At 41.3% G+C, this 27,194-nt stretch overlaps 1 protein-coding gene and 1 pseudogene across 2 annotated transcripts in view; both read left to right on the top strand.

Moving 5' to 3' along the window:
* Positions 1-27,194, top strand: part of SIPA1L1 (signal induced proliferation associated 1 like 1) — a 438,278-nt gene that overhangs the window by 13,906 nt on the left and 397,178 nt on the right. The gene's annotated exons all lie outside the window — the stretch shown is intronic.
* Positions 15,857-16,479, top strand: LOC308255979 (GTP-binding protein Rheb-like; annotated as a pseudogene). Its single transcript has 2 exons — positions 15,857-16,048; positions 16,116-16,479. The product of its transcript is annotated as a GTP-binding protein Rheb-like (transcript).

Here is a 27,194-nt window from a genome sequence, read left to right as displayed (position 1 = left end):
GCTTGATCCGGACATCCACACACGTGGGAAGCCACGGTTGTTTCTACTTGACTCTGACCACCATGCCCAGACACGAGGTGGAAGCTTCGGACAGATGTGCTGAACGGAACCCGGCCTGGCTCAGTTGGCTCATCGAGTGCCCTTGAGTGCGTCTCCTTACCCCCTCCAGGCACCTGTCTCACCATCTGGAGAATGAACCGCTGATCTCTCAGAGGTCGCCCCAGGTCTGACATTCTAGGATTCCAAGGTCAAAACCAGTTTCACAATCCTAAGAAAGCATGGAATTAAAAGTATTCCCATAAATGTTTATCTCAAATGCCTGATCTCCGGGTTCTGCTTTGTCACCGCAGTGTGAGCATGCGAGACTTCAGGCTAACATTCCCGCGCACGCATCATTTAGCAGTATCTGGGATACATTTACATTTTTAGCATCGGTGTAATTCTCCTTGGTTTGATGCCACAGGAAGTTCAAGCCCGATTCAATTAAGGGATTTTATAAAATGAGTTTTTAAAAAGCAAAGGCAATGCGTTGCATATGTTATATCATTGTTCTCTGCATTGTTATTCAATCCAGCACGTTGGGGGCGGCTCGCGCTTCAGTCCAAGAATCTGTTAGCAATCCAAAAGTTGCATTTTTACTATCTTATTTGGCAGCATGGAATTTAAGATCTGGATTGGACCTGCGAGGCAGGCAGGCAGGCACTCCTACGAAAACAAGCGCAGACAGCCTTTTTGTACATTTTCGCATACCTCTCAGCTCCTAATGTCGCTTTCAGACTGTGGGCCTGAAACAGGAAACAGAAAAAGCCCTGATTGCTAAACCTGGGGGTGAGGAGAGTGTCTGGAGCACAACGGAGGATCGTGTCCAACCTGAACGTGCTTCCGCTTCCACCTAAAACAGCCACCGCACCAGGAAGAGATACCAAAGTTTCCATTCCTGCCTGTGGGAGGCCGGCAGGGCCCACCGTGCAGAACCCTGCCCGGGCCGCAGCTGCAGGAGGCTTTCCCACGGGGTGCACACCCAAGAGGAGCAGTCCTCCGTGGAAACAGAGTGGAAGGCTACCCGGGACCTCACGGGAGAACTCTGAGCCAGTTCAGACGAGAGACTGAGGAGTTGCAACCACGGCATAAACACCTCTGGTCTGAGTGAGCAGACACGGCTGCAGGAGAACCCAGAAGAGAACCTCAAACCGAAAAGGACAAGAAGCAGAACTTCTGAGATGGCCCCAGCGAGGTATGAGATGGGAGGGGAGATGGCAGGGACCTTACCCAAGTCCTGCTGGGCCCGTGTGGTCGCGGGGAGACCCCGAAGCTTAACCAGTGGGAACTCTAAACTCTTATGGACAAGGCAGTACCCAAGGTCAGGCCTGAGGAAGAGGGGCGTTGAATACTGGCGGGTGGAAAAAGAAGTCTAAAGCTGGGAGGATAGAGAGCAGGGGAGGGTCAAGGCTGCAGACTCAGAACAAAGATGTGAGTCCTAAATTTCTGGAGTTCTTTTATATGATGCTTGACCTCATGTAATGAGGGCGACCATTTAAAAAGAACTACATAGGGGTTTGACAAAGACAGTGGAATAAGAGGATTCACAGGGGAGCAGGACAGAATTATTTCCTTTGGAAAATGTCCTTAGGTATTAGAAGTTAATGCTAGAACCACAATCTGTACATATCTGTCCCCGTTGTACTTTGGGCCTCAAGAAACAAGACTTAGCAGATGGAGTCTGCACTCTACGGAATATGTGTTATAATAAGAAGGCAGGCGAGATTGGGCAGTGCCAGGTTCTTCCAGTCAGCGCCCCAGACCTATGGCAAGGACCCAGGTCTTTCCATTTCCCCCTCTCATCCTCCCACCGGCCCCTTAGGAGGGCCCTCCTCATGACTTCTGCAGTTTTAGGCATCCTTGCAGGCAATGACATTCAAGACAGAAAAAAAGTTGCACCTCCCTGATGCAACTTCTTGAGAGCAAGGAATCCCTTCCCAGAAGTGCCTCTTGCAAGTCTCCCTCACATATTTTCAGCAACAATTGCATTGCACTGCCACGCCATTGCCCAGAGCTATCTTTTGGCAAGGTGAGCCCTAGGCAAAAAGACTGGCTGAGCTAATTAAGAGTCATTCTGTGGGGTCTTTCCTTGAAGCACATGGCCGTTCAGGGCAGGGTGCATGGGCCTGGGATTCAGTCTGTGAAGGAGAAGGATTAAGGATGCAAATGGGCAATGGCGATGGGACTGCAGGGTGGGGCTCCCAGCCAGGCCTGCCACGCGCCTCTGTGGACTCTCAGGTGACACATCAGGGCTTCTCAGACAGCACTCACACCTCACCCCCGACTCAGCCCTTTTTACCACAACACTACTCTTGTCTGCTAATATTTTAAACCATCTTAATTAAGGCTCAATGCAAGGCAAATATTTTCAAGTTTATTGAGATATACTTGACATATAACATTGGGTAACACTGAGGTGTGCAATGCAATGATTTGGTGCACATATACAGTATATTGCAAAACGATCACCACAATAGGTGAGTGAGGATTTCATCACCTCACATTAACTGGTGTGTGTGTTGAGAACACGTAAGATCTCCTCTGAGCAAATTTCAAGTATACAACACAGTATTGTTAACTATAGTCACCATGCTGTGCGTTAGAGCCACAGACTTACTCAGCTTATAACTGGCAGTTTGTCTCTATTGACCAACATCTTCCCATTTCCCCACCCCTACTCCTTGGCAACCACCATACTACTCTCTGTTTCTATGAGTTTGGCTGGTTATAGATTCCACATATAAGTGGAATCATACAGTATTGGTCTTTGTCTGATTCATTTCCCTTAGCAGAATGCCTCAGGGTTCATCCGTGTTGTTACAAAGGGCAGGGTTTCCTTCTTTTTTAAGGTTGTGTGTGTGTAACATTCTATTTATCCATTCATTCATTGATGGACACTTAGGTTGTTTCCATATATTGAGGGTTGTAAATAATACTATAATGAACATGGAAGTGCAGATATCGTTTGAGATAGTAATTTCATTTACTTCAGATATATACCAGTACATGGAAATGGGACTGCAGGATCATATGGCAGTTCTATTTTTAATTTTTTGAGAAACCGCCATACTGTTTTCCATAATGATTGTACCAATTTACATTCCTATCAGCAGTGTACAAGGGTTCCCTTTTCTCCACATCCTTGTTAAAACTTGTTATCTCTTGTCTTTTTTATAACAGCCATTCTAACAGGTATGAGATAATATCTCACTGTGGTTTTCATTTGCATTTCTCTGATGATTAGTGATGTTGAGTATCTTTTTATATACCTGTTGGCCATTTATAGGTCTTCTTTGGAAAAATGTCTATTCAGTTCCTCTGCCAGTTTTTTAATCAAATTATTGGTTGTTTTGCTATTGAGTTGTATGTGTTCCTTATATATTTTGGGTATTAACCCCTTATGTGCTTTGTGGTTTTTAAATATTTTCTCCTAGTCCATAAGTTGCTTCTTCATTTTGTTCATTGTTTACTTTGCTGTGCAGAAGCCTTTTAGTTTGATATAGTCCCACTTATTTATTTTTGCTTTTGTTGCTTGTACTTTTGGTGTCATATTAAAAAAAATCATTGCCAAGAGCAATGTCCAGGAGTTTTTCCCTGTGTCTTCTTCTAGGAGTTTTAAGGTTTCGGGTCTTACATTTAAGTCTTTGATATTTTGAGTTACTTTTTACTAGTGGTGTAAGATAGGGGTCCAATTTCATTCTTTTGTATGTAAATATCCAGTTTTCCCAGCACGGTTTATTGAAAAGATTATCTTTTTCTCCACTGAGTATTCTTGGCTCCTTTGTGAAATATTAGTTGGCTGTATATGCATGGGTTAATTTCTGGACTCTTGATTCTATTTCATTGGTCTATGTGTTTGTTTTGTGCCAGTACCAGACAGTTTTAATTACTATAACTTCGTAGTATAATTTAAAATCATGAACTATGGTATTCCAGCTTGGTTCTTCTTGGTTCTTCTTGGTTTCATAAAAATTTTAAGATAGTTTTTCCATTTCTGTGAAAAAAATGCCATTGGCATTTTGATAGGGTTGCATTGCTTCTATAGATGATTTTGGGTAGTATGGACATTTTAATAATATTAATTCTTCCTCAAATACAGGATATCTTTTTATTTATTTGTGTCTTCAGTTTTTTCATCAATGTCTTATAGTTTTCGGTGTACAGATCTTTCACCTCCTTGATATACATTTATTCCTCAATATTTTATCGTTTTGTTTTGGATGCTTTTGTGAATGAGATTGTTTTCTTTATTTGTTTCAGATATTTTATTGTTAATGTATAGAAATGCAACTGATTTTTGTATGTTGATTTTGTATCCTGCAACCCTACTAAATTCATTCATCAGTTCTAAATAGTGTTGTAATCTTTTTTTAAAATATATATCTTACTGATTTTTTACAGCGAGGAAGGGAGAGGGATAGAGAATTAGAAACATCGATGAGAGAGAAACATCGATCAGCTGCCTCCTGCACACCCCCCACTGGGGATGCGCCCACAACCAAGGTACATGCCCTTGACCGGAATCGAACCTGGGACCCTTCTGACACTCTATCCACTGAGCCAAACCAGTTAGGGCCAGTGTTGTAATCTTTATTCATGATGGATATTGGCCTATACTTTTCTTTCCTTATAGTGTCCTTATCTGGCTTTGGTATCACGATAATGCTGCCTCATAAAATGAGGATGGGAGTGCTCATTAACACTTGGAAGAATATGAGATGGGTTGGTATTCCTTCTTCTTTAAATACTTGGTAGAATTCGCCAGTGAAACCATATGGTTCTGGGCTTTTCTTTGTTGAGAGGTTTTGATTACTGCTTCAATTCCTTAGTCACTATTGGTCTATTCAGATTTTCTGTCTCTTCATGAGTCAATCTTGGTAGGTTGTATGTTTCTAGAAATTTATCCATTTTCTCGAGGTTATCCAGTGTTTTGGTATATAATTGTTCCTAGGGGTATCAGTTGTAATGTCTCCTCTTTTACTTATAATTTTGTTTGAGTCCTCTTTTTTTCTTGGTTAGTCTAGCTAAAGTTTTGTCAACTTTGTTTATCTTTTCCAAGAAGCAACTCTTAGTTTCACTGACTTTTTCTATTGCGTTTCTAGTCTTTGTTTTATTTACGTCTGCTTTAATCTTTAGAATTTTCTTCCTTTTGCTAATTTTGAGCTTAGTTTGTTCTTCTTTTTCTAATTCCTTGAAATGTAAAGTTATGTTGTTTACTTGAGATCTTTCTTTCTTTAATGTAAGCAATTATTGCCATAACCTTCCCTCTTAGAACTTCTCTTGCTGCATGCTGTAAGTTTTGGAATCTTGTGTTTTCATTTTTATTTGTCACTAGATACTTCATGGTTTTCCTTTAAATATCTTTATTCATTGGTTGTTCAGGAATGTGTTGTTTAATTTCCACATGTTCATAAATTTTTCAGTTTTCCTCCTGTTGTTGATTTTTAGTGTTATACCATTGTGATTGGAAAAAAAACACTAGACATAATTTCAATCTTCTTAAATTTGTTAAGGCTTGCTTGGTGGCCCAACATGTGATCTATCCTAGAGTATGTTCTATGTGCACTTCAGAAGGACGTGTACTCTGGTGTTGAGTGGAATGTTCTAATATGTCTCTTAGTTTCATGTGGTCTACTCTATAGTGTTATTCAGGTCCGAGCAAATTTATTTTGCCAAGAAATTGAGATATATCAAACATGGCAATGATGAGATGTTTTAATTTGGTAGAAACAGGTAGGGGTTCAGAATCACACAGATTGCTTTTATTTTTTAATCGATTTCCTGGTTGAGAGGCAGTGGGCAGTTACTTCATTTCCCCAGACCTTCTTACTAGTAATCACCTCAACTCCTTTGGCATGTGAGTTCTTTCATGGGAGGCAGAGTTGGGAGGCATGCCATGGCAATGAGTGAAGCATTCTGTAAGTCTACACAACACAGTGCCGAGGGGCTGTGGGCAAGGTGGCACAGGAAACAAATGTCCCCATTTTTCTCTCCTCCTACCCTCTCATTTGTTACTATTCCCCCACCTTGGCCAAACCCAGTAAGAAGCCAAAAGGGACAAAGAAGGGTAGAGGATGGAAGGATGGGGAGCTGTATTATAAAGGAGAATAACAGTACAGTGTATGTGCCTGATATTTACTACCAGGTGTATGGATATAAAGGATATTATTTTTATTTTCAGAATTCTGAAGTTAAGTTTTGAAAAAAAAAGTTAAATTTCCTGTATATAAGAAACAGGCGTGGCATACTAGGCCATGTGATAGGGACCAGGGCCTTCCCGCTCCTCCCAGCTGGAGATCCAGGCACGCTAAAGGAAAACGGCTATCTGCCGAAATTCAGCCTTTGGAGGAAACCTGTGAGAAGTGTGTTTGGAATGGCTTTGTGATCTTCCTGCCCATGTAAATGCATTATGCCCGCCCCCCCGAAACTGTCTTTCTGTGCCAAATGAATTCTTCCACTCTCACTAAACTGGCCTGTCAGTGTAGCCAGACGCTCTATAAACAAGTCTGACAGAAGCTGTGGTAATGACACCCTGGAAGGCCATTTGTCTTCTGCTGCGATGACAGCAGCCAGCATGCATGCATCTTGAGTTGTTTTCCTGGAGTGATGGTGACTCCAGCGGACCATGCAATACAGCCGCACTCTGTTCCCGGTCCTCTTCAGTGACCAGTGAGTGATGACAGCACACTCTTCCGTTTCGAACTCAAGAGCCAAACATCTGCAGTCCATGCAAGTTTTTCCTAGCTCAGAGATGAGTCAGTGTGCAGTGAGAATAGTGAATTATAAGCGGATCGGATGAGTATAAGTGAATTGTAAATGGGATCGGATGAGTATAAGTGAATTATAAGCGGGATCGGATGAGTATGGGCATTTCAATGTGCACCTTTATCACACCTCCATCCTCACTCCCTACTGTGTTCTACACCTCACCATTTCCCATTTATTCCCCCGCCTCGGCTTTTTGCCTCCTCACCTTCTCCTTACTGCAGAGCCATGAACTCCAAGGCCCCTACCTGTGGATTCAGGTAAAATGAATCAGCACATCCAACCAGCTATCTCAGCCTTATAGCTGTGGAGCACATTCTCCAGCCCCACAAGAACACCAGCTTAGCTTCTAAAGCAGATCAGTTTTCCTCACTAATTTTCTTGAAACAATAACTGTTACAGCCTTTAGTTTTGATTATTTAAGACCTCCGGTATTGGTTCTTGGTTTATTCCACAAATTACACTTTCCTGGTGGCTTGATTCCCAGGTATGCCAGATACTAATGTTTATATTCCTTCCCTGCTAACCCCTTACTCAACTTCCTGTTTTGGTGAGAGTTTACATGTTACCTTTCAAATAAACACTAAAGATCTTCCTCTCCTCCTGCTCTCAACTTGTAACAAAAGGAATAAAAGAAAAGCATATTGGAGTGTGTGTGTGGAGGGGGGACAGAGACAGGGGAAGTAGGTGTTCTCTTAAAAAGAAGAAATGAAGCCCTGGCCAGGTGGCTCAGTTGGTTGGAGTGTCATCCCATACACCAAAAAGTTGCGGGTTTGATTTCCAGTAAGGGCATATTCCTGGGTTGTGGGTTCAGTCCCCCATCAGGGTGCAAATGGGAGGCAACTGATTGAAGTTTCTCTCTCACATCACTATCTCTCTTTCTCTCCCTCCCTCTCCCTCTCTCTCTCTCCCCTCCCTCTCTCCATTCCTCTCTCTAAATATATCCTTGGATTTTTTTAAGTGTCTCAGCAACTACAAGTGAATTTAAAATTTTATAGATAACTCTTAAAAAAAGGAAGATTCAGTACAAATTATGTTTCTTCTATAAGCAGCAGTTGCCTTTATGTAATGAATATGCGGAAGAACTTTTTGTTATTTGTGCCTGGAGTTATTTGCTTCAATTATCTACTAGATTTTAATTCTACCTCCTCCTCTTCCCTTGAAAAAGAGAACATTGTTTATTAAAAAGGAGATCCAGTTCCCTTCTAAAGTATCAGGTGTCTGTTATGTCACCAAAAAGTGTCTATAAACAGCCTCCTCTGTAGAACTGGTACAGGATCCTTGCTCCTGTTAGGTCTTAGCATCGCATTCGAAGAAGTACATGCATGAGTGTCACACCCTTAGAGCAGCGCTTTTCAACCCGATTTGCACATGAGAATCACCTGGGGGATTGTGTGCAAGTGTGTATACATACCCATGCACACTGATTTCCTGGGCCTCACCGTGGGGAATCTGATTCAACTAGTCTGAGGTAGGGCCAGACATTGGTAGGTTTTTTAAAGCTCCCTATATTGCCTGCTGGCATGGCTAAGTGGTTGAGCGTCAAACTACGAATCAGGAGGTCATGGTTCGATTCCTGGTCAAGGAACTTGCCCAGGTTGCAGGCTCCATCCCCAGTGTGGGGCATGCAGGAGGCAGCTGATCAATGATTCTCTCTCATCATTGATGTTTCTATCTCTCTCTCCCTTTCCCTTCCTCTCTGAAATCAATAAAAAAGATATTTTAAAAATAAATAAAGCTTCCTAATTGGCTTAGAGATTCAAGAAGTCTGCTCATTCCTGGATTTGTTGTCCTATGAACTAGGTAAATTTCTTTTGAAATTCAAAGGCTATTCTTTAGCTGGTTGCCTGTCTACAGCTGATGACACCCAATAACTAAAGAGAAAGGAAACGCAACACCTAAAGTCTACAAGGTCCAAAGTTATGAAAAGTCAAATGCTTGAATCTGAACACTGGGTGAACTATGATGATCCTTTCTTCCCTCCTTCCCTGCCACCCCACCATGTGCATGCATGGTGCACACGCGCGCGCGCACACACACACGCACACACACACACGCACGCACGCACACGCACAGTGACGTATGTAGCTCCACACGCAAATTCCAGCTTTGGCCTACAGGGCACAAAACACTGAAGCAGCTGGGGTCTGTCAGGATGGTCTTCCTGCCCTTACTGGGCTGCAGGTGACCTCAGCTTAGTGACACGTTGTTTTCACACGCAAATTCCAGCTTTGGCCTACAGGGCACAAAACACTGAAGCAGCTGGGGTCTGTCAGGATGGTCTTCCTACCCTTACTGGGCTGCAGGTGACCTCAGCTTAGTGACACGTTGTTTTCCGTCTTAAATTTTTTGTTTGGAATTCCAACACACGTTCATAGAAATAGTGTGATCATGGTGATAACGTCTTAAGTTAGCCTAGTACCGTAGTCGGCAAACTGCAGCTCGTGAGCCACATGCGGCTCTTTGGCCCCTTGAGTGTGGCTCTTCCACAAAATACCATGGCCTGGGCGAGTCTATTTTGAAGAAGTGGTATTAGAAGAAGATTAAGTTTAAAAAATTTGGCTCTCAAAAGAAATTTCAATCATTGTACTGTTGATATTTGGCTCTGTTGACTAATGAGTTTGCTGACCACTGGCCTAGTACAACCTTTTGACCCATAAAACAGCTGAACCAAAGCATATAAGAAGTACCTAGGGCAATCACTGTGAATTGAGAGCACTAATAACATGGGTCCACATTGCTGGACTCCTATACACTGATCTGTTCCCTGAAAGAATAATGGCAGAGGCAGGAAGAGCAACATAAAATGTCAATGATACAGGGAAGGAGAAAGGAGTAGATCAAGCTCAAGGGTGAGAACTGGCTTTGGAGACGGAGGCGAGAGGGCGTAAGAGCTGAATGTTAAGACCTAAGGAGGAGGATGGGGCAGCTGTGAGTGAGGTGGTGTGAGGGGGGGGGGCTGTTTAGTAGACAAATATCTCACAAGGAGATATTTGGAAATCTTAAAATTCCCAATTACGTAAATGGAGAGCTATTTAAAGAGGCTTTGGCTTTTTTCCAAATCACATGTCTGTGGAGATTTTTCTCTTTTTTTTTTGTGAAGATCTTGGTATCCCTTGACCATGTTTTTTACTTAAATAGAAATTTTGACCCTCTCTTGATTGCCATTTCTCACAAAGAAACAGAGTGTTGTTTGCAGGAAGTGGTAAGAACTGTAGGGAGCATGTGGAAGCACACGCTCTATCTGGAAAAGCACCATTCATTAACTCCAGACAAAGGCTGCCAAGACAGGCTGCTTGCCCAGTGCTCTGTTTTTTCCAGGAGAAGTGAGAAGTAGAAATATGTATATGGAATGTCTTCATTTTATCCTGGAAGTACTAGTTAGTGTAATAAGACAAGACAAGAAAATAGAAGGCATACAGATTTAGGAAGAAAGAAATAAAACTATCTTTGTTTATAGATGACATGATTGTCTATGTAAAAAAAATTCCAAGAATGGATTAATAAAAACCTTGAAACTAATAAGCAATTATAGCAAGGTTGCAGGATACAACATGATTCACAAGTCAATTTCTTATATAATAAAAATGAAAATTTGGAATTTGAAATTAGAAAACCACCACCATTTACATCAATATAAAAATTTAAATACTTAGGTATAAATCTATCAAAATATGTATAGGACCTGTGCAAGGAAAGCTACAAAACCCTGATGAAAGAAAGCAAAGCTAAATAAATGAAGAGGTATTCCATATTTATGAATAGGAAGACTTCACATAGTTAAGATGTACATTCTTTACAATTTGACATATAAATTCAACACAAACCCATTCAAAATGTCAGTAATTATTTTTTATTTACTTTATTTTTTCAGTAATTATTTTTTATTTTATTTATTTTATTTTTTCAGTAATTATTTTTTAGATATAAATAAACGGATTCTAACATTTATATGGGATGGCAAAAGACCCAGAATAGCCAACACAACACTAAAGGAGAAGAGTTAGAAGACTTACGGAACCCAACTTCAAGACTGAATGCAAGATTACAGTCACCAGGCCGGTAGTACCGGTTAAACAATAGGTAACAGGTCAGGAACAGAATACAGAGCGCAGCAATAAACCCACTGTTGGGGGAAAGCCTCAAAGTCTAAAGTCAGGATCAATTCTGAAGAACTGACATGCAGCCTTATCCAAATTCACAAGAGCTTTAATAGGAGAAACTTCCATACATGGGAAAAGCAGCTGTCCCAGGGGTGGGGGGCCAGAAAAATCCACCCACTCCCAAGACAGAGTCCCTTTTTGTTGTTGTTGTTAATCCTCACCTGAGGATATTTTCCATGGATTTTTCAGAGAGAGGGGAAGTGAGGGGGAGAGACAGACAGACAGAAACATCCATGTGAGAGAGACACCTGGATTGGTTGCCTCCCACATGTGCCCCGACCTAGGCCTGTGACTGAGCCTGCAACCAAGGTACACGCCCTTGACCGGAATCAAACCGGGGACCCTTCAGTCCAGGGGCCAATGCTCTATCCATTGAGCCAAACCAGTTAGGGCTAGAGACCCTTTTTATAGGGCGTTTCTAGCAAAGCCATAAGGTGGGAAGTTACCAGAATGAACAATACTTTCCTAAGTTAAAAGGTAACATCAGGTAATTGTCACATTCTATAGATTCGCTAACCCCCCTCCCAGGGCATGATGTTAGCCTTTCGGCAGCATTCTGGTTTCAGCTTTCCAGGCAGTCAGCCAAGCATGAGGTTGCAGAGTCACAGAGAATTTTGCACTTACCGAGAATGCAGCACTTCCCAGATGCCTTTGCTGCAGGAGCCATAGTACATCTCCAAAGTGAGCTCCTGTACACCCACGCAAATATAGTCAACTGATTGTTGACAAAGGAACACAGCTAATTCAATGGAGAAAGGATCATCTTTTCAATAAATGCATGTATCCACATGCAAAAAATTAAATATAGCCCTGGCCGGTTGCTCAGTGGTTAAGAGCATCGGCCCGCGAACCAAAGGGTCGCAGGTTCAATTCCTGTCAAGGGCATGTATATTGGTTGCAGGTTCTATCCCTGGCCCAGTCGGGACACAAGCAGGAGGCAACCAATTGCTGTGTCTTTCTCACATCAATATTTCTCTCTCTCCCTCCCCATCTCCCTCCCTTCCACTCTCTCTAAAAAAATCAATGGAAAAAATATCTTCAGGTGAGGATAAAATAAATAAATCTAGACCCAGACATTACACCTTTTATAAAATTAACTCAGAATGGATTATATCCCTAAATGTAAAATATAAAATTTCTAGAAGATACCGCAAGAGAAAATCCAGGCAAGCTTGGGTTTGTCAGTGACCTTTGATACAACACCAAAAGCACAATCCATTGTTAGGAGAATGAAAAGACAAGACACAGACTTAGAGAAAATCTTTGCAAAACACATATCCTGTGGACTTGTATCCAAAATATACAAAGAACTCAAAACTCAACAATAAGAAAACAAGCAAACCAATTAAAAATGGACAAAATATATCTGAACAGACACTTCACCAAAGAGATATACAGATGGCAAATAAGCATATGAAAAGATGCTCACCATCATGTGTCATTAGGGAACTGCAAATTAAAACAACAATGAGATACCCATCGACACTTATTAGAATGGCTAAAGTCCAAAACACTGACAATAGTACATGTTGGCAAGGATGTAGAGCAACAGGAACTCTCATTCATTCTAGTGGGAAAGCAAAACAGGATAGCACCCACTTCAGAAGACAGTGGTGGCAGTTTCTTACAAAGCTAAACACAGTCTTATCCGACAATACAGCAATCCTTTCCTTGGGACCAACCTGTGGTCCAGTCGATATTATCAGACAGAAGAAGGAAGCAGATCTACAGGGCCAAAGAAAATCTTCAAAGTTTTAAAACAGAGTGTGAGGGGTAATTTTTGGAGAAGGGGGTCACTCTATTTCCAGGTTAGGTCCAAATCAATTCAGTGCAAATTAACTGAAATCTTTTTACTTTTTATGACCAATAGATGCCTTGTAAGTTGATCTTCATTGGGCTGTGCTCTAGGAGACTGAGAGGGACAAAATGGTCAATGACATTTGCAGTTGAATAAGGGAAGACAAGCACACAAACAGACTTGAAGATATTCCCAGACCAGGATTCCTTTTTTTTTTTTTTTAAATTATTGGTGTGTGTGTGAGAGAGAAACATTGATTTGTTGTTCCACTTATTTATGCATCCATTGGTTGATTCTTGTATGTGCCTTGACCCAGGTTCGAACTCACAACCTTGGTTTATTGGGATGATGCTCTAAACAGTGGAGCTACCTGGCCAGGGCCAAGTCACAGAAGAGGATTCTATGGAGAATAAGGCATCCATTGGAGACAATAAAAGAAAGCTTGAAAGGTAGAGGGGAATTTTGGAAGAGCCTTGAAGGATTGGTAGACTTTTTATAGAAGGAGATCAGACAAGGTGACAGTCCAGGTCAAGAGGGCATTGTGAGCAACGATGCAGATCAGTAGACCCTTATCAAACATTAAGCACTAGATGGGACCCTAAAATGTTCTTTCTCTTCTCTGTCCTTGGGCCCAATGCTGATGGGAAATTTCCTTTCTTCTCTTATATACCTTTCTCTCTTTTCTTTTTTCCTTTGCCATCCTTCTTCTCCCCTTTCTCAATCTATTCCTGATAAATTTCAGATCTCCTTCTAGCAACCATTAAAAGATGAAAAAGCTTTGGCTATGTGGTTATGAGGTGACAGATAGTGTTGGTGGACCTAATGTGGAGTGGTTCCTATTACTGGCGAGTGGGTGATAGTTAATGGAAACCTAGGAATGAAATACAACTTGCCAACCTCAGGTGCAGCTTTCACCAAAGGCAAACAACTGCTTAGTAGGTGTGTTCTCCCCATTTTATTCATTCTATAAGAATTTATTGAGCATTTACTCTGTACCAAGTACTGTGTAGTTTTAAGGGATAGAAGTATAAAAGACAATTATAGTGCACATCCTAGAAAAGGAAAAAGGAAAACACCACGATAGTGTGATAAGTAGTATGACAATGGCTAGAACTGTGCTTCTCAAAAATAATGTGTATGCAAAATCACGCAGGGATCTTCTTAAAAGTGTATTTCATCCAGTAGGTCTGGGGTTGGGCAAGTCTGTTGGAATTTCCAATATACAGAAAAGAAGAGCACCAGAAATAGTAAAAGCATGGTACATATAAAAGACTACATCAGCTTAAGTCCTGCATGAAGCAGATGCCATGACAGAATTAGACATGCCAACAGAAGTCTTAAACTTGAATAGTAAAATAATCTATATCTATATATATATAAAAAGCCAGCGACCGTAACAGCCATAATGACCATAACGACTGATCGCTATAATGCCCACTGTGGCCAGCGAACTGGCCCGATCAGGGGGTGGGGCCGGCTGGCCAACCTTGCGGCCCCTACCCCTGCCTGCTTGCCCCTGATCGGACTCTCCCACCACCATCAAGAGCAGGCCTATGGCCAAACGTGCCCTCCCTTTCCCCAGGCCAGCCCCGTCCTTGATCAGCCCACCCCACCACAATAGGCCTGCAGCCCCTTCCCCCTGGCTGCTCCACCCATGATCACACCCCCCTACCCCAATAGGGGGTGGGGCTGGCCTGCCAACCTTCTGCAGTCCCTCCCCCCACCTGGCCCCACCCCAGATCTTCCCCCCAACCCCATCAGGGGTAGGGCCGGCTGGCCAACCACCCATGGCCTCTCCCCCAGGCTTCTGGCCCCCCAATTGGCACCCCTACCCCATTCGGGGGCTGGGATGGCTGGCCCACCACCCACCCACAACCCCCTCCCCATGGCTGGCCCAACCCCCAATCAGCCTCCTAACCCCATTTGGGGGCAGGGCCCGCCAGCCAATCACCCGCCATCTCCTCTTCCCGATAGGCCCAGCCCTGATCTGCCCCGATTGGGGCCGGGCTGGCTGGACCCCACCCATGCACGAATTCGTACACTGGGCCTCTAGGATATATATATATATATATATATATATATATATATATATATATATATATATATATGCCTAAGCGACCATTATGACCGAACGACTGGAACGACTGATCACCAGGGGGCAGACACTCAACACAGGAGCTGCCCCTTGGTGGACAGTGCACTCCCATAGCCAACCTCCCACAGCCAGCCAACCGGCAGGCCCTGTCTGTCAGCCAGCAGGCCCCGTCCGGCGGCCCTGGTCAGCAGCCGGCAGACCTTGGCCAGCAGGCAGCAGGCCCTGGCTGGCAGCTAGCCTGGCCCCAATCGGCACTGGGTGAGATAGCCCCAATAGGCCCTGATCACCGGCCAGGCCTAGGGACCCCACCTGTGCATGAATTTTGTGCACCGGGCCTCTAGTTACTACTACTAATAAGATAAAAATTTGATTAACCCAAGGAAATAAGAATGGAAGAAATAAGGAACAAAAAACAGATGGACAAATAAAAAACAAATAGCAATTGAACACCTAATTCTAGTCATTTCCATTTGTACATCAAAAGTTAACAGACTAACACTCCAACTAAAAACCATGTGATCAGACTGGATAAAATTAAGGCCTACATATATTCTATCTGCAAGAGACACACGTTAAATGTAAAGACTCAGATTGAAAGTAACAAGATGAATAAAGACATAAGAAAGTTGGAGTGGATAAATTAAAATCAGACAAATAGACATTAAGACAAAGAGTATTACCAGAAATAAAAAGGGACATGTCAAAATAATAAGAGTTTTAGCTCATAAGGAAGACAGAACAGTTACAAATGATTCTTAGAAAGTTAAACACACACTTGTCTATGAGCTGTGAATTCTATGCCTAGGTAATTAACCAAGAGAATGGAAGCATGTCCACAAAAATGCTTATACAAGAATGTTCACAGCGGCCCTGCCCCTGGATGCCGCTCTGCCCCTGGATGCCGCTCTGCCCTGGCGCGGCCGCCACGGATCGCAATACAGGAGTCGCTGCCCCAGCAGTTCATGTGGTTGGCCTGGGGCTGAGGAGGCTGCCAAGATGCCGCAGTCCAAGTCGTGGGAGATCGCGATCCTGGGCTACCGGTCTGTGGGGAAGTCCTCATTGACGATTCAGTTTGTTGAAGGCTAATTTGTTGACTCCTACGACCCAACCATAGAGAACACTTTCACAAAATTGATCACAGTAAATGGACACGAATATCATCTTCAACTTGAAGACACAGCTGGGCAAGAACTATGTGAAGAACTTTGGGTGAAGATTGCTTGTTATGCCAAGTGTAATCCTTTTTCTTCCACAGGATGAATGTTCCATCTTTCCCCAGACATACTCCATAGATATTAATGGATATATTCTCGTGTATTCTGTGACATCGATCAAAAGTTTTGAGGTGATTAAAGTTATCCATGGCAAGTTGTTGGACTTGGTGGGGAAAGTGCAAATACCTAGTATGTTGGCTGGGAATAAGAAAGACCTACATATGGAAAGGGTGATCAGTTATGAAGAAGGGAAGGTGTTAGCAGAATCTTAGAATGCAGCTTTTTTTGGAATCTTCTGCTAAAGAGAATCAAACTACTGTTGATGTCTTCAGAAGGATAATTTTGGAGGCAGAAAAAATAGATGGGGCCGCTTCACAGGGAAAATCTTCCTGCTTGGTGACATAATTCCGCTGCGGGACCCAAGGCCCCTGGGACCCGTCCTGCCTGGAGACGCAAACTGCCCGTCATCCTCGAAGATAAACTCTGCTTCGTTTTCCTTCTGTAAACCTGAAAGATTTATTTGGGTCAGAGCTTTTCCCACCTGCCCCCCTGTCAGATTATGTTGAACTCTGACTATCCTTCTGAGTTCACTTCCACTTTCAAATTTTAAGCAATCATATTTTCAATTTATATATTGTATTTCTTAATAATATTATGACCAAGAATTTTATCGGCATTAATTTTTAAGTGTAGTTTGATGTTTAAAATAATGTAATCATCCAAGATGCATGTTGTTACACTACTGTTAACTATGCTTCCATATGTCAGTGTTTATTTCATTGTGTAAGTAAAATAGCTGCAAACCTTAAAAAAAAGAATGTTCACAGCAATTTTATTCATAATAGCCTCAATTTGGAAACAAATCAAATGTTCATCAGCAGGAGAATAGATGAACAAATTTTGTACATCAATACAATGGAACACGACTTGGAAAGAAAACAAAAACCAAACCCTGCTGTTATACACAATAACGTGGATAAATTTTGCATACATTACGCTGAACAAAGAAGCGAGAGACAAGGGAGTACAAACCGTGTGAGTCGTTTTTATATGAAGTTTTATAGCAGCAAAACTCATCTATTTTGAAAAAAAAATTTGCTTCTGGGACACAAGTGAACTTCCTGAGTGGTGAAAATATTCATTATCTTGGTAGAGATATATGCATTTGTCAAAACCCATCCAATTGTATATATAGCAAGGGGAACAAAGAACTTGTAAATAAATACAAAGATGTATAAAACATGGTTTCCTCAAAACAAAACAAAAGAAGAATAACTTTGAGGAAGTAATATACAAAAGAGCACGTGGTGACTTCATGAGAAACAAAATCTACCAAGTACTGCACAACCTTTGTGTTTTCCTTTACTTGGAGCTGGCGACCCATGATTTAGAGACCTTGAATCGCAGCACCTGAATATACACGTATGGCATAGTTGGTTGGCGCCAGTAACAGAATAACAGTAATCTCCAAAGGAACAGAGATGCAATCTATAGGTTCCAACCCAGCAGGAGGGAAAAAGGAAAGTATCCTCAACTTGGTCATCTCCCACAGAAGGTTGAAAAGGAGGAAGAAAGAAGCAAAGGGAAAAAACAGCAAACAGAAAATACAAAATAAAATGATAGAAATTATTCCAAATATGTCAGTAATAACAATAAATGTAAGTTAATTCCACAGTTAAAATAGAGACATGAACAAATTGCATTTTTAATTGTATTTTATGTTATTGTGGTAAGAACAGTTACCATGAGCTGTACTCTCTTAAATTTTTAAGTATACATATAGTATTGTTAACTGCAGGTATGTTGGTAAATATAGATGTAAGAACATGCTCTAAAGAGTAAAAATAAAATAGATTATCATACAAATGCTAATCAAAAGGAAACCTATATACCAAGATTAGTAGTAGACAAAATAGAATTTAAAGAATAAGTTTAATAGGCTTTAAGAGTGATACTTTACAACAATAAAAAGAAAAGTCTACCGATAATAGTAATAGTTAATATTTAATTAAAGGGGAAGTGCCATGATGTCTACAAGTTACATTTAAGTGCATCACCAAAAAAACCCCCACAAAAAAACAAAACAAAACAAAAAAACAACCTACAAAAAACACAAACAGTTAATGGAGGGAAAAACATGGCGAAAGGTTAACTTGTAAATCTAAGTATGTGGTATAGGGGTGTTCATTTTATTTTATTTATTTTATTTATTTTTTTTGTTTTTGTTTTTTAGCTGTTTTTTTTTTTATTGTTTGAAGTATTACAAATAGTAGTACATATGTCTCCTTTCCCCCCCCCCATTGACCTCCCCCCTGGCCTCCCCTACCCCCCAGTACATGCCTTTACCTGCCCTCCCCCCCCTCACCCAGTGTCTTGTATCCATTGGTTATGCTTATATGCATGCGTACAAGTCCTTCGGTTGATCGCTTACAGCCCCCCCACCCAACCTCCTCTGCCTTCCCGCTGTAGCCTAACAGTCTGTTCAATGCTTCTTTGCCTCTGTATCTATTTTTCCCCCCATTTCTTTCCTTTAAAAAATCTTGCCTCTGCAGACTAGAAATAGACATATAATAACAAAAAATGTTTGAGTCCCAATTTCAATGTCCAACAGTTCTGAGTCCTCGTTTCAATGTCAAACAGTTCCTTATGTGTACATGTCAGCAATGATATCTGGATGGTGGGCACATGGTGGCAATGCAGGTCTGACCCTCTCTGGTTTGGCCCTAGGCAACCTGCTGCGACGCACAGCTGCTGACTGCTAGCGTGGCAAGGCGTCGTCAGCATCTTCCATCTCTGGATTATTTCTCCTCTTGTCTTCGTGGTTGGAGCAGACCTGTCAATTCCTCTCTGTTTCAGAAATCCACATGGTCTTGGAGTTGTTTTCTGGAAATATACAAACATATTCTTGACCAAAAGTTAATAAAGGAATCTTTTCTATATAATTGATTTGGGATCCTTTTTATTTTTGCCCAAACGATTTTCCTTTGTCTTATTTAGACACCATGGGTGTTTTTCATGGGTGTCTTGCTGTTAGCATTACAAATGAAAATTAATTTTGTAAAGTAAAAATTTTCTAGATGTAACTTACTTATAGGATATTTTTCCTTACATGATATTACCCTACTATCCCCCCTTTTTTTGATTAATGGAGGCTTTTATAAATTTTATAATGCAGTCTTGATAACTTTAAATTTTAATTTTATTATTCATTTTATTATTTTCATTATTCATTTTATTATTCTTTCAATTTATTGTATAACTATTTCAGTTTTCCTATAGATTAGAAATTTTTCAAAATAAAACTTTATAAAGTAAAAAGTTGGGGAAAATTCACTTCAATAACTCATGAGGCAAAGAGAAAAATAAGAAGAAATTATAAAATATTTAAAATGAAAACAAAAGCCTTACATATTAAAGCCTGTAGAAAACAACTAAAGTAGTATTTAGAGGAAAATTCATAGCCTTAAATAAACTTATTTAAGCAAGAAAGGATTTAAATAAACGGGCAAATTTTTACATTCAAATAGCTAAAAAAATTTAAATAACAGAGTAAGTCCAAAGAAAGTAAAATTAAACCAATAATTAAGATATGAGCAAATGTTGATGAAATAGAAAACAAGCAATAGATTCAATAAAACCAAGGACTTGTACTTTGAAAAAATTTAAAAGCTCAAATAAACAATGTTAACTCAAAAGAGGAGTTAGATATAGTAACTATGTACAATACAAAATCATGAATGTAATAATACAAATAAATGTTGCCATTAAATTTTAAAAACTTAGATACAAATATGTATTTTAAGAAACAATTGCCAAAATTAAACTAAGAAGAAGTAGAACATTTGTATATTTTCCCTAAACCAGGCAAATTTTAGGAGACTTTCAAGGAATAGATCTTTCTTATTTTTTATTTTCTGTCTGAGAATAGAAGAAGAAGGAAAGCTTCATCTTCAATTTGTCATTTTGTTCATGTACAAATATATGGATAAAGTCCCAGCAAGAAAATTGCTGGACTAAGGATATGTGCATTTGTAATTTTGGTCATTATTAATATAAAGATCATGCCAATTCATACACTTCCATCCACAATGTATGAATGGAATGCTTGCTTCCACATAATCTTACCAACAATGTTCTCAAAATTTTTAATCTTTGCTAATCTAAGTGAAAAAAAACTGGTATTCCATTGCAGCTTTAATTGCATGTCTCTTATGAGTAATAACGTTTATAATAAAATTTATCTTTTCATTTTTTAAAAGCCATATGTAACTCTTTTAGGCATACTACTTGTATTCTCTGCCCATTTTATGTGTTTGTTTTCTTATTGATGTGTAGGGACTCTCTGTGAAATATGTTTCAAGTTTTTGCCATTTATTATTTGTATTTAGACTTTGTTAATGATGTTTTTGACATGGAGAATTTAATTTTTCATGTAACCATATTCAATAGTCTTTCTAAAGGGGCTTTTATGTTTTATGTCATATATTTAAAGACTTTCCCACTCCAAGATTATTTTTAATCCTCCTATCTTTTGACCAACTGGGGAATTACTATGATGTATGGACTGAAGTAGGGATTCAATTTTATCTTTCTCCCCACAGAGCTGAAAGGGCACCCAGTGTGCTTTTTCTGCTGTGCTCAGGGTCATGCAGATGATGAGGGTGCTGTAATGAGCCCTGACGAAGCTGTAAGGGAACACAGGGACATTTTCTTGTAAAATACCATACCTGAGATGAATCTTAAAGAATATGTAAAAATTAGCCAGGCAAATAAGGACTGGAGAATTGAAATAATTCACCAGCTAAAGACAAGCACGTTAGAGAGGGAATGACAGGAGACAAGAGCTGAGGGAGGAGCGGGGTGGCCTGGGAGGCCATGCTTAGTTAGAAATTTGAACTTTATTTTGCAAATGAAGGGGAACCATTGAAGGTTGTTTTTAAGTGGGAGACAGTAATATGCTCAGATTTACATCTTAGAAGATTATTCTGACAGCACTGTGGACATGGATTGGCATGGGGTAAGCCTGAAGGCAGCAGAGCCCATTTAAGTGAAAACTCGCTTGAAAAAAAAGAAGAAAAAGGAAAAACTTGCTTTTTGCGAAGGTCACCTGCCTCATATCTCTTGGTGAATCAGTGGTTGGACTGGCCTGAGACCCAGGTATCTCACTTTCAATGATTTCTTCATAGTTTAGACAAAACCAGCAGCCAACTTGCCAGGAAAGGATAAAACCTACCAGTAGTGGTTGTAAGTGTGACTACTTTAGAGCCCAGATCTAGAAACTTGAACACCAGTAAGCTCATCTGAAACCTGAGTGCACGGCATTCAGACCAACTATCGGATCTCCTAGTTGGAGGGCAGCCCGAGGTCACTCTCCCACCCAGCACTGGAATCTCTTCCAAAACACACCCAGCAGATGGCCTCGGGGCCCGTGTGACCTGCTCCACCTTCGGAGGGAGTGCCCAGGCCTCCTGTTCCCCTCTCTGCTGGTCAGATCTAAATATAGAAAGTTCTTTCTCATGTTGAGCCAAATTCTAAATTCCTGTTACTTTCACCTGTCGGCCAGCAGTGTCTTCTCCCTGGGTCTCTTTTCCTCAAAGAAAAACCATTAGCCTTAGGGAGGAGGCATTAGGAAATGCTATCAGAAGGCCACATAATGGTTATAGTGCAGCAATTTTCAACCTTTTTCACCTCATGTCACACATAAGCTAATTACTAAAATTCTGCAGCACACCAAAAATATGTTTTTTGCCATTCTGAGCCCCCAAAATCCTCCTCTATAATAATAGAGGAATATGCAAATTGTCCGTTACTCTGTAACGTCACGACCAATCGCAAGAGGCCGCCTGCGTGTGCGCGGTGGGGTGTTGCTCTGGAGACGGGGCGGAAGCGGGGAGGCGCCAGGAGGAGATGGGACCATCCCATGGCAGGGAGGGCGGGGGTGAGAGCCCGTAGAACCCCCCTCACCAGTCCTTCGTCAGCCACCGCTCACACTCAGAGTGCCCCACTGCCCACTTGCCAGGGGAAGGAGCACAGTGCAGCAGACAGGAGGCTTCCACACTTTCCTCCGGAGCCATGACGGGGCAGAGCTGCCGTGTTGCTCTGGAGACGGGGCGGAAGCACGAAGGCACCCGGAGAAGGCGGGACCAGCCCAAGGCGACTGGAGGGACTGAGGGCAGGGCTTGAAGTGGCCAGAGAAGGCCAGAGGGGTCAGGGGCTGAGCCAGGCACGCTGGAGCTCTGCGTGGAGAGGTTCAGGTGTCAAGGCAGGGCGGGGCCGTGTGATTTCGCGTGCTGGGCTCCTAGTAGGTATAATAAAAGTAGGTATAATAGCCCTAGCTGGTTTGGCTCAATGGATAGAGCATCAGCCTGCAGACTGAAGGGTCCCAGGTTCGATTCTGGCCAAGGGCACATGCCTGGGTTGCGGGCTCGATCCCCAGTAGGGGGCATGCAGGAGGCAGCCAATCAATGATTCTCTCTCATCATTGATGTTTCTATCTCTCTCTCCCTCTCCCTTCCTCTCTAAAATCAATAAAATATATTTGAAAAAAAATAGGTATAATAACAAAACAATAATAGTAATTACCTACCCTTTTTGCTCCAAAGTGACTTTTAAAAATAAATCACTTGCCTATACTTATATATAAGATTTCTGTTACCAGGAATTAACCAATCAGATGCAACCTTATTATGTGACATGACCAATAAAGATGCAAGTGTATTATATGACCTATATATTTATGGTTCAAGACAGGGCATTCACACCAAGACGGCTGTTGTTGTATTGGCTGTTGTCATTTTTTATTTTATTTTATTTGACAATCTAAGGGAAAAGAGGCCAGTGCCCCTGACTAAATGGTCAGGTATTGCATGTTTTAAAAATTCTTGTGGCACACCCGTTGAAAATGTTATAATGTTTAAAAAGTACCGATGGTTGTACAACAAAAATACCAAGGGATGCCATTGAACCTGTGTGCTTAAAAATAGTTAAGATGACAAATTTTATGTTATGTGTTTTGCCATAGTTCTTAAAATTTTTAGTTGTTTAAAATGCCAGCAGGACACTGACCAGTTAAAATAGCATGGCATGATGCTTTGAGCTTTAAATGTTGGTGGCTCTTCAAAATGGCAGTGAATTTTAATTTTGCCTCCCTCTAACTCACTCTTGTTTCCATCTCATAATGCTTTCAGTTTACTCCCATCCCTTCTGTCTCCGCCAGGGTCTCAGTTGATCTCTGAGAATCAGGTTGTTCTCTCTTTGGCTGCCTCTGAATCTTGATGGTTCGTTGAATCATGTGAACTTGCTTTAAAAATAAATCTAAATTAGGATCATTAGATCAGTTATTTCAGGGTGAAAATTATGGTCCATTGAACCCAACAGTCCCATGTTGCTCTAACACAGTCCTAGAGAAGGGAAGATTTTTGAAATATTTCCATTCCAAAATATTAAGACCTTTCTTTCAACCTGTGCAAGAGGAGCTTCATTTCCAAAAGAGGAATCCGAGCAAACACTCATAACCCCAACCAACCAATGACAATAGTGGAGTTTTTAACTGGCTTATTTTTCCTAATCCATGAACCAGTTACCTGCTTGCCACACTCGCTTCCCTTATGTGATGTTAACATTTTTTTGGTTTGCATGAGATACTTACTACAAAATTTTCTTGCTAAATAGTGATCTTGACGTTTTCTGTGGGGACAAACTCTGTCATGACCTCAGCTCATCAAACAGGCCAATCCTTGAAGTGCTGCTGCTCTCTCTGCCCTGGGCAGCTAGGAGCCTGGGTCTTTGGGATCACTCTACCCCACCACTCAGCCTCAGGAGCTGTGTGGCACCTGCTGTAGTTGCAACCTCAGGGGTGCTTGTTGTTTGTCACATATAGCTGCAGGTAATCTGAATGAGGGGGGATCAAACTAGAAGCCATTTAACACAGCAATTGATCCCAATGGGTTTAACATTTGAGGCTTTCCCTTCAATGTTAAAGTCTTCTATGAAAAATACCAATTTTAAAATTTGATGTAATATTTAACTGCTTATTCCATTTTCAGTTTTTTTTCCCTTTTAAAAACTAATGTATGGGAGAAACCAAGATGGCGGCATAGGTAAGCACCTAAACTGCTGCCTCGCACAACAATTTCAAAACTACAACTAAGAGACAGAACGGACACCATCCAGAACCACAGGAAAGCTGGCTGAGTGAAAATTCTACAACTAGAAGGAAAGAGAAAAGCTCACAGAGAATTGGAGGTACGGCAAAGGGTCTTTGTGCGCGCAGAGAGAAAGGGCGGCTGAGAGCCTGGCTGACTTTCTCTGGCGGAAGGGGGAAGGAAGCCCCCGACCGCACTGAACCCCAGTTCTGACTGCACTGGACCCCAGTTCCAGGCGAGCCCCTGGGGACCCACGCTCTTGTGGGGGGAGTCTGGACTCTCGGGCGGAGACTCAGGAGCTGGGAAAGGCAGAGGTCTGAAGGCGCGCGCGTGCCAATGCGCACAAAGGCAGAGGAGGTTGCCACAGGCTTTCCCTAGTGGAAGGGAGTCAGAGGCTCCTGACTGCACTGAACCCCAGTTCCAGGCGAGCCCCTGGGGACCCACGCTCTTGTGGGGGGAGTCTGGACTCTCAGGTGGAGACTCGGGAGCTGGGGAAGGCAGAGGTCTACGCGTGCGCGCAAGGGCAAGGCTGACGAGAAGCCAAGACTGTCTGCTCCGCCCTGAGACTCCACCCCATCCAAGCTGAGCACAGAGGCTATTGCAATTTGGCAAGTCTAATCCTATAAGGCTGTCTCCAGCACCGAACTTCTCCCAGCGTAGACGCAGCTGATCCTTACAGCCAACTAGCCTGGAGGTCAATTCCTCCCAGTGATACCAACAACAATCAAGACTTAATTACAACAAGGCTGTACACACAGTCCACAAAGGGGTGCACCAAGAGTGTCCACCTCAGGTTAACTGGGGAGGCCGACCCACTGGGCCATATAGGACACCTAGCACACAAAGCTACCCTACCAACTCAGGGAAGCAGTGAAAATGCGGCGTCAAAGAAACAGATCACAAACGAAAGAAATGGAGGAAAACAAACGACTGGATATAGAATTCAAAACCACGGTTATAAGGCTTTTCAAGAATATCCTAGAAAAGGCCGATAAATATAACGAGACCCTCGAAGATATGAAAAAGGACCAACTAGAAATTAAACATACACTGACTGAAATAAAAAATATTATACAGAGACCCAAAAACAGACTAGAGGAACACAAGAATCAAGTCAAAGAATTGAAATACAAAGAAGCAAAAAACACTCAACCGAAAAAGCAAAAAGAAAAAAAAAAATCCAAAAAGTTGAAGATAATGTAAGAAGACTCTGGGACAACTTCAAGCGTACCAACATCAGAATTATGGGGGTGCCAGAAGAAGAGAGAGAGCAAGATACTGAAAACCTATTTGAAGAAATAATGACCGAAAACTTCCCCCACCTGGTGAAAGAAATAGACTTACAAGTCCAGGAAGCCCACAGAACCCCAAACAAAAGGAATCCAAAGAGGACCACACCAAGACACATTATAATTAAAATGCCAAGAGCAAAAGACAAAGAGAGAATATTAAAAGCAGCAAGAGAAAAACAGTTAGTTACCTACAAGGGAGCACCCATACGATTGTCAGCTGATTTCTCAACAGAAACTATGCAGGCCAGAAGGGAGTGGCAAGAAATTTTCAATGTGATGAATAGCAAGAACCTACAACCAAGATTACTCTACCCAGCAAAGCTATCATTCAGAATTGAAGGTCAGATAAAGAGCTTCACAGATAAGAAAAAGCTAAAGGAGTTCATCACCACCAAACCAGTATTATATGAAATGCTGAAAGGTATTCTTAAAGAAGAGGAAGAAGAAAAAAGTAAAGAGAAAAATTATGAACAACAAATACATATCTATCAACAAATGAACCTAAAAATCAAGTGAATTAAAAACCTGAGGAACAGAATAATCTGGTGAATATAATAGAATCAGGGGCATAGAAAGGGAGTGGACTGATAATTCTCAGGGGGAAAGGGGTATGTGGGGTTCAGGAAGAGACTGGACAAAAATCATACACCTATGGATGAGGACAGTGTGGGGGGAGGTAAGGGCAGAAGGTGGGGTGGGAACCAGGTGGAGGGGAACTATGGGGGGAAAAAGGAGAAACAATTGTAATAATCTGAATAAAGATTTATTTTAAAAAAATTAATGTATGTACCTCAGAGAGATGAATGTGATTTTGCCATAAAGATTTACATTTCCCTAATTTTGATAATCTTCTTAGTAGATCTTGATTCTTTCCAAAACCACATTGGTAGGAGATGTCATACTTAGATCCCTTCCCCATAAGATCTCTGCAAATGTTGTGTTTTTAAAAAGTGGGTTAAAAACCAATTTTGACTTCTGTAATGGCAGAGCAGCTTGGTTGGAACCAAGGGGAAACTTTAGAGCTGAAAAATATAATAATTGAAATGAAAAGTTTATCGGATGTTTTTAACATTTTGGAGGCAGCAAAGAAACAGTGAACTTGAAGATAGATCAAAAGAGAGCATTAAAGAAAGAAAAGAAACAAAACTATCATTTAACATGTAGTATATAGATAAAAGTCTCAAACATTTAGAAATTAGTCAATATAAAAATCTATGATTTATTTCACAAATGAAATTTGAAAATATTTGAATGGAATTATAATGAAAATATATGATATCAAAGTCTGTGTGATGTATCAGAGGAGTACTCAAAGGGAATTGTCGGTCTTTAAATGTTTGTACTAGGAATGAAGAAAACTTAAAATCAATCATCTATGCATCAATTGATGACTGGATACATAAAATATGGTATACCTATACAACTGAATATTATTTGCCAACAAAAAATGAAGTATGGTACATGCTACAATGTGGATGAACCTTGAAAACATTATGCTAAGTGAAAGAAGTCAGTCACAAAAGACCACATACTGTGTGATTCCATTTCTAGGAATGTTCAGACTAGGCAAATTATAGAGACAGAAGTTAGATTAGTGGCTGTTTAGAGCTAGGGGATGGGGCTAACAAGGTGTAGGGTGACTGACAAAGGGTATAGAATTGCTTTTGGGAGGTGATGAAAATGT

This window comes from Plecotus auritus, assembly GCF_963455305.1.
Source record: "Plecotus auritus genome assembly, chromosome: 1".
NCBI lineage: Eukaryota > Metazoa > Chordata > Mammalia > Chiroptera > Vespertilionidae > Plecotus > Plecotus auritus.
This window is presented reverse-complemented; position numbering and strand designations above follow the sequence as displayed.